Source organism: Hemitrygon akajei, unplaced genomic scaffold (assembly GCF_048418815.1).
Source record: "Hemitrygon akajei unplaced genomic scaffold, sHemAka1.3 Scf000098, whole genome shotgun sequence".
In the NCBI taxonomy this organism is placed as follows: Eukaryota; Metazoa; Chordata; class Chondrichthyes; order Myliobatiformes; family Dasyatidae; genus Hemitrygon; species Hemitrygon akajei.
In genome coordinates, this window is record NW_027331984.1 from 2,328,367 (window position 1) to 2,337,303 (window position 8,937).

Consider the following 8,937-nt stretch of genomic DNA (forward strand, 5'->3'; position numbering starts at 1 on the left):
GGGTACAGGTTCAGGGCATATTTGTTTGGAGTTCTGCATTGGTACGTTCCAGTGAGACAGGGAGGTTATGGAGGGGTGCAGGTTCAGGGCATATTTGTGGGGAGTTCTCCATTGGTACGTTCCAGTGAGACAATGACGTTATGGAGTGTACAGGTTCAGGGCATATTTGTGTGGAGTACTGCATTGGTACTCTCAAGTGAGACAGGGAGCTTATGGAGGGTACAGGTTCATGGCATATTTGTGTGGAGTTCTGCATTGGTACGTTCCAGTGAGACAGGGAGGTTATGGAGGGGTACAGGTTCAGGGAATATTTGTGTGGTGTTCTGCAATGGTACGTTCCAGTGAGACAGGGAGGTTATGGAGGGTACAGGATCAGGGCATATTTGTGTGAAGTTCTGCATTTGTACGTTCCAGTGAGACACGGTGGTTATGGATGGTACAGGTTCAGGGCATATTTGTGTGGAGTTCTGCAGTGGTACGTTCCAGTGAGACAGGGTGGTTATAGAGGGTACAGGTTCATGGCATATTTGTGTGGAGTTCTGCAGTGGGACGTTCCAGTGAGTCAGGGTGGTTATAGATGGTACAGGTTCATGGCATATTTGTGTGGAGTTCTGCAGTGGGACGTTCCAGTGAGACAGGGAGTTTATGGACGGTTAAGGGTTTAGGGCATATTTGTGTGGAGTTCTGCATTGGTACGTTCCAGTGAGACAGGGAGGTTATGGAGTGGTACAGGTTCAGGGCATATTTGTCTGGTGTTCTGCAATGGTACGTTCCATTGAGACAGGAAGGTTATGGAGGGGTACAGGTTCAGGGCATATTTGTGGGGAGCTCTGCATTGGTACTTTCCAGTGAGACAATGACTTTATTGAGTGTACAGGTTCAGGGCATATTTGTGTGGAGTTCTGCAGTGGGACGTTCCAGTGAGACAGGGAGTTTATGGACGGGTACAGGTTCAGGGCATATTTGTGTGGTGTTCTGCACTGGAAATTTCCAGTGAGACAGGGAGGATATGGAGTGTACAGGTTCAGGGCATATTTGTGTGGAGTTCTGCCTTGGTACATTCCAGTGAGACAGGGAGGTTATGGAGGGTACAGGTTCAGGGCATATTTGTGTGGCGTTCTGCAATGGTACGTTCCAGTGAGACAGGGTGGTTATGGATGGGTACAGGTTCAGGGCATATTTGTGTGGAGTTCTGCATTGGTACTTTCCAGTGAGACAGGGAGGTTATAGAGGGTACAGGTTCATGTCATATTTGTGTGGAGTTCTGCAGTGGGACGTTCCAGTGAGACAGGGAGTTTACGGACGGTTACAGGTTCAGGGCATATTTGTGTGGAGTTCTGCATTGGTACGTTCCAGTGAGACAGGGAGGTTATGGAGTGGTACAGGTTTAGGGCATATTTGTCTGGTGTTCTGCAATGGTACGTTCCAGTGAGACAGGGAGGTTTTGCAGGGTACAGGTTCAGTGCATATTTGAGTGGAGTTTGGCATTGGTGTGTTCCAGTGAAAGAGGGAGGTTATGGAGGGTAAATTTTCAGGGTATATTTGTGTGGAGTTCTGCATTGGTACGTTCCAGTGAGACAGGGAGGTTATGGAGGGTAAATGTTCAGGGTATATTTGTGTGGAGTTCTGCGTTGGTACGTTCCTGTATCACTGGGAGTTTATGGAGGGGTACAGGTTCAGGGCATATTTGTGGGGAGTTCTCCATTGGTACGTTCCAGTGAGACAATGACGTTATGGAGTGTACAGGTTCAGGGCATATTTGTGTGGAGTACTGCATTGGTACTCTCAAGTGAGACAGGGAGCTTATGGAGGGTACAGGTTCATGGCATATTTGTGTGGAGTTCTGCAGTGGGACGTTCCAGTGAGACAGGCAGGTTATGGACGGGTAAAGGTTCAGGGCATATTTGTGTGGAGTTCTGCATTGGTACGTTCCAGTGAGACAGGGAGGTTATGGAGGGGTACAGGTTCAGGGAATATTTGTGTGGTGTTCTGCAATGGTACGTTCCAGTGAGACAGGGAGGTTATGGAGGGTACAGGATCAGGGCATATTTGTGTGAAGTTCTGCATTGGTACGTTCCAGTGAGACACGGTGGTTATGTATGGTACAGGTTCAGGGCATATTTGTGTGGAGTTCTGCAGTGGTACGTTCCAGTGAGACAGGGTGGTTATAGAGGGTACAGGTTCATGGCATATTTGTGTGGAGTTCTGCAGTGGGACGTTCCAGTGAGACAGGGAGTTTATGGACGGTTAAGGGTTTAGGGCATATTTGTGTGGAGTTCTGCATTGGTACGTTCCAGTGAGACAGGGAGGTTATGGAGTGGTACAGGTTCAGGGCATATCTGTCTGGTGTTCTGCAATGGTACGTTCCAGTGAGACAGGGAGGTTTTGTAGGGTACAGGTTCAGGGCATATTTGAGTGGAGTTCTGCATTGGTACGTTCCAGTGAGACAGTGAGGTTATGGAGTGCTACAGGTTCAGGGCATATTTGTGTGGAGTTCTGCATTGGTACGTTCCAGTGAGACAGGGAGGTTATGGAGGGGGAGGGGTCCAGGTTCAGGGCATATTTGTGTGGAGTTCTGCATTGGTACGTTCCAGTGAGACAGGGAGGTTATGGAGGGGTACAGGTTCAGGGCATATTTGTGTGGTGTTCTGCAATGGTACGTTCCAGTGAGACAGGGAGGTTATGGAGGGTACAGGATCAGGGCATATTTGTGTGAAGTTCTGCATTGGTACGTTCCAGTGAGACACGGTGGTTATGGATGGTACAGGTTCAGGGCATATTTGTGTGGAGTTCTGCAGTGGTACGTTCCAGTGAGACAGGGTGGTTATAGAGGGTACAGGTTCATGGCATATTTGTGTGGAGTTCTGCAGTGGGACGTTCCAGTGAGTCAGGGTGGTTATAGATGGTACAGGTTCATGGCATATTTGTGTGGAGTTCTGCAGTGGGACGTTCCAGTGAGACAGGGAGTTTATGGACGGTTAAGGGTTTCGGGCATATTTGTGTGGAGTTCTGCATTGGTACGTTCCAGTGAGACAGAGAGGTTATGGAGTGGTACAGTTTCAGGGCATATTTGTCTGGTGTTCTGCAATGGTACGTTCCAGTGAGACAGGAAGGTTATAGAGGGTACAGGTTCAGGGCATATTTGTGGGGAGCTCTGCATTGGTACTTTCCAGTGAGACAATGACTTTATTGAGTGTACAGGTTCAGGGCATATTTGTGTGGAGTTCTGCATTGGTACTTTCAAGTGAGACAGGGAGGTTATGGAGGGTACATGTTCATGGCATATTTGTGTGGAGTTCTGCAGTGGGACGTTCCAGTGAGACAGGGAGTTTATGGAGGGTACAGGTTCAGGGCATATTTGTGTGGAGTTCTGCATTGGTGCTGTCCAGTGAGACAGGGAGGTTATAGAGGGTACAGGTTCATGTCATATTTGTGTGGAGTTCTGCAGTGGGACGTTCCAGTGAGACAGGGAGTTTACGGACGGTTACAGGTTCAGGGCATATTTGTGTGGAGTTCTGCATTGGTACGTTCCAGTGAGACAGGGAGGTTTTGCAGCGTACAGGTTCAGTGCATATTTGAGTGGAGTTTGGCATTGGTGTGTTCCAGTCAAACAGGGAGGTTATGCAGGGGTACAGGTTCAGGGCATATTTGTGTTGAGTTCTGCATTGGTACGTTCCAGTGAGACAAGGAGGTTATGGGCGGGTACAGGTTCAGGGCATATTTGTGTGGAATTCTGTATTGGTACGTTCCTGTGAGACAGGGAGGATATGGAGGGTAGAGGTTCAGGGCATATTTGTGTGGAGTTCTGCACTGGTACGTTCCTGTGAGACAGGGAGGTTATGGAGGGGTACAGATTCAGGTCATATTTGTGTGGAGTTCTGCATTGGTACGTTCCAGTGAGACAGGGAGGTTATGGAGGGTAAATGTTCAGGGTATATTTGTGTGGAGTTCTGCGTTGGTACGTTCCTGTATCACTGGGAGTTTATGGAGGGGTACAGGTTCAGGGCATATTTGTTTGGAGTTCTGCATTGGTACGTTCCAGTGAGACAGGGAGGTTATGGAGGGGTGCAGGTTCAGGGCATATTTGTGGGGAGTTCTCCATTGGTACGTTCCAGTGAGACAATGACGTTATGGAGTGTACAGGTTCAGGGCATATTTGTGTGGAGTACTGCATTGGTACTCTCAAGTGAGACAGGGAGCTTATGCAGGGTACAGGTTCATGGCATATTTGTGTGGAGTTCTGCATTGGTACGTTCCAGTGAGACAGGGAGGTTATGGAGGGGTACAGGTTCAGGGAATATTTGTGTGGTGTTCTGCAATGGTACGTTCCAGTGAGACAGGGAGGTTATGGAGGGTACAGGTTCAGGGCATATTTGTGTGGAGTTCTGCAGTGGTACGTTCCAGTGAGACAGGGTGGTTATAGAGGGTACAGGTTCATGGCATATTTGTGTGGAGTTCTGCAGTGGGACGTTCCAGTGAGTCAGGGTGGTTATAGATGGTACAGGTTCATGGCATATTTGTGTGGAGTTCTGCAGTGGGACGTTCCAGTGAGACAGGGAGTTTATGGACGGTTAAGGGTTTAGGGCATATTTGTGTGGAGTTCTGCATTGGTACGTTCCAGTGAGACAGGGAGGTTATGGAGTGGTACAGGTTCAGGGCATATTTGTCTGGTGTTCTGCAATGGTACGTTCCAGTGAGACAGGAAGGTTATGGAGGGGTACAGGTTCAGGGCATATTTGTGGGGAGCTCTGCATTGGTACTTTCCAGTGAGACAATGACTTTATTGAGTGTACAGGTTCAGGGCATATTTGTGTGGAGTTCTGCAGTGGGACGTTCCAGTGAGACAGGGAGTTTATGGACGGGTACAGGTTCAGGGCATATTTGTGTGGTGTTCTGCACTGGAAATTTCCAGTGAGACAGGGAGGATATGGAGTGTACAGGTTCAGGGCATATTTGTGTGGAGTTCTGCATTGGTACTTTCCAGTGAGACAGGGAGGTTAAAGAGGGTACAGGTTCATGTCATATTTGTGTGGAGTTCTGCAGTGGGACGTTCCAGTGAGACAGGGAGTTTACGGACGGTTACAGGTTCAGGGCATATTTGTGTGGAGTTCTGCATTGGTACGTTCCAGTGAGACAGGGAGGTTATGGAGTGGTACAGGTTTAGGGCATATTTGTCTGGTGTTCTGCAATGGTACGTTCCAGTGAGACAGGGAGGTTTTGCAGGGTACAGGTTCAGTGCATATTTGAGTGGAGTTGGCATTGGTGTGTTCCAGTGAAACAGGGAGGTTATGGAGGGTAAATTTTCAGGGTATATTTGTGTGGAGTTCTGCATTGGTACGTTCCAGTGAGACAGGGAGGTTATGGAGGGTAAATGTTCAGGGTATATTTGTGTGGAGTTCTGCGTTGGTACGTTCCTGTATCACTGGGAGTTTATGGAGGGGTACAGGTTCAGGGCATATTTGTGGGGAGTTCTCCATTGGTACGTTCCAGTGAGACAATGACGTTATGGAGTGTACAGGTTCAGGGCATATTTGTGTGGAGTACTGCATTGGTACTCTCAAGTGAGACAGGGAGCTTATGGAGGTTACAGGTTCATGGCATATTTGTGTGGAGTTCTGCAGTGGGACGTTCCAGTGAGACAGGGAGGTTATGGACGGGTAAAGGTTCAGGGCATATTTGTGTGGAGTTCTGCATTGGTACGTTCCAGTGAGACAGGGAGGTTATGGAGGGTACAGGATCAGGGCATATTTGTGTGAAGTTCTGCATTGGTACGTTCCAGTGAGACACGGTGGTTATGTATGGTACAGGTTCAGGGCATATTTGTGTGGAGTTCTGCAGTGGTACGTTCCAGTGAGACAGGGTGGTTATAGAGGGTACAGGTTCATGGCATATTTGTGTGGAGTTCTGCAGTGGGACGTTCCAGTGAGACAGGGAGTTTATGGACGGTTAAGGGTTTAGGGCATATTTGTGTGGAGTTCTGCATTGGTACGTTCCAGTGAGACAGGGAGGTTATGGAGTGGTACAGGTTCAGGGCATATCTGTCTGGTGTTCTGCAATGGTACGTTCCAGTGAGACAGGGAGGTTTTGTAGGGTACAGGTTCAGGGCATATTTGAGTGGAGTTCTGCATTGGTACGTTCCAGTGAGACAGTGAGGTTATGGAGTGCTACAGGTTCAGGGCATATTTGTGTGGAGTTCTGCATTGGTACGTTCCAGTGAGACAGGGAGGTTATGGAGGGGGAGGGGTCCAGCTTCAGGGCATATTTGTGTGGAGTTCTGCATTGGTACGTTCCAGTGAGACAGGGAGGTTATGGAGGGGTACAGGTTCAGGGCATATTTGTGTGGTGTTCTGCAATGGTACGTTCCAGTGAGACAGGGAGGTTATGGAGGGTACAGGATCAGGGCATATTTGTGTGAAGTTCTGCATTGGTACGTTCCAGTGAGACACGGTGGTTATGGATGGTACAGGTTCAGGGCATATTTGTGTGGAGTTCTGCAGTGGTACGTTCCAGTGAGACAGGGTGGTTATAGAGGGTACAGGTTCATGGCATATTTGTGTGGAGTTCTGCAGTGGGACGTTCCAGTGAGTCAGGGTGGTTATAGATGGTACAGGTTCATGGCATATTTGTGTGGAGTTCTGCAGTGGGACGTTCCAGTGAGACAGGGAGTTTATGGACGGTTAAGGGTTTCGGGCATATTTGTGTGGAGTTCTGCATTGGTACGTTCCAGTGAGACAGAGAGGTTATGGAGTGGTACAGTTTCAGGGCATATTTGTCTGGTGTTCTGCAATGGTACGTTCCAGTGAGACAGGAAGGTTATAGAGGGTACAGGTTCAGGGCATATTTGTGGGGAGCTCTGCTTTGGTACTTTCCAGTGAGACAATGACTTTATTGAGTGTACAGGTTCAGGGCATATTTGTGTGGAGTTCTGCATTGGTACTTTCAAGTGAGACAGGGAGGTTATGGAGGGTACATGTTCATGGCATATTTGTGTGGAGTTCTGCAGTGGGACGTTCCAGTGAGACAGGGAGTTTATGGAGGGTACAGGTTCAGGGCATATTTGTGTGGAGTTCTGCATTGGTGCTGTCCAGTGAGACAGGGAGGTTATAGAGGGTACAGGTTCATGTCATATTTGTGTGGAGTTCTGCAGTGGGACGTTCCAGTGAGACAGGGAGTTTACGGACGGTTACAGGTTCAGGGCATATTTGTGTGGAGTTCTGCATTGGTACGTTCCAGTGAGACAGGGAGGTTTTGCAGCGTACAGGTTCAGTGCATATTTGAGTGGAGTTTGGCATTGGTGTGTTCCAGTCAAACAGGGAGGTTATGCAGGGGTACAGGTTCAGGGCATATTTGTGTTGAGTTCTGCATTGGTACGTTCCAGTGAGACAAGGAGGTTATGGGCGGGTACAGGTTCAGGGCATATTTGTGTGGAATTCTGTATTGGTACGTTCCTGTGAGACAGGGAGGATATGGAGGGTAGAGGTTCAGGGCATATTTGTGTGGAGTTCTGCACTGGTACGTTCCTGTGAGACAGGGAGGTTATGGAGGGGTACAGATTCAGGTCATATTTGTGTGGAGTTCTGCATTGGTACGTTCCAGTGAGACAGGGAGGTTATGGAGGGTAAATGTTCAGGGTATATTTGTGTGGAGTTCTGCGTTGGTACGTTCCTGTATCACTGGGAGTTTATGGAGGGGTACAGGTTCAGGGCATATTTGTTTGGAGTTCTGCATTGGTACGTTCCAGTGAGACAGGGAGGTTATGGAGGGGTGCAGGTTCAGGGCATATTTGTGGGGAGTTCTCCATTGGTACGTTCCAGTGAGACAATGACGTTATGGAGTGTACAGGTTCAGGGCATATTTGTGTGGAGTACTGCATTGGTACTCTCAAGTGAGACAGGGAGCTTATGCAGGGTACAGGTTCATGGCATATTTGTGTGGAGTTCTGCATTGGTACGTTCCAGTGAGACAGGGAGGTTATGGAGGGGTACAGGTTCAGGGAATATTTGTGTGGTGTTCTGCAATGGTACGTTCCAGTGAGACAGGGAGGTTATGGAGGGTACAGGTTCAGGGCATATTTGTGTGGAGTTCTGCAGTGGTACGTTCCAGTGAGACAGGGTGGTTATAGAGGGTACAGGTTCATGGCATATTTGTGTGGAGTTCTGCAGTGGGACGTTCCAGTGAGTCAGGGTGGTTATAGATGGTACAGGTTCATGGCATATTTGTGTGGAGTTCTGCAGTGGGACGTTCCAGTGAGACAGGGAGTTTATGGACGGTTAAGGGTTTAGGGCATATTTGTGTGGAGTTCTGCATTGGTACGTTCCAGTGAGACGGGGAGGTTATGGAGTGGTACAGGTTCAGGGCATATTTGTCTGGTGTTCTGCAATGGTACGTTCCAGTGAGACAGGAAGGTTATGGAGGGGTACAGGTTCAGGGCATATTTGTGGGGAGCTCTGCATTGGTACTTTCCAGTGAGACAATGACTTTATTGAGTGTACAGGTTCAGGGCATATTTGTGTGGAGTTCTGCAGTGGGACGTTCCAGTGAGACAGGGAGTTTATGGACGGGTACAGGTTCAGGGCATATTTGTGTGGTGTTCTGCACTGGAAATTTCCAGTGAGACAGGGAGGATATGGAGTGTACAGGTTCAGGGCATATTTGTGTGGATTCTGCCTTGGTACATTCCAGTGAGACAGGGAGGTTATGGAGGGTACAGGTTCAGGGCATATTTGTGTGGCGTTCTCCAGTGGTACGTTCCAGTGAGACAGGGTGGTTATGGATGGGTACAGGTTCAGGGCATATTTGTGTGGAGTTCTGCATTGGTACTTTCCAGTGAGACAGGGAGGTTATAGAGGGTACAGGTTCATGTCATATTTGTGTGGAGTTCTGCAGTGGGACGTTCCAGTGAGACAGGGAGTTTACGGACGGTTACAGGTTCAGGGC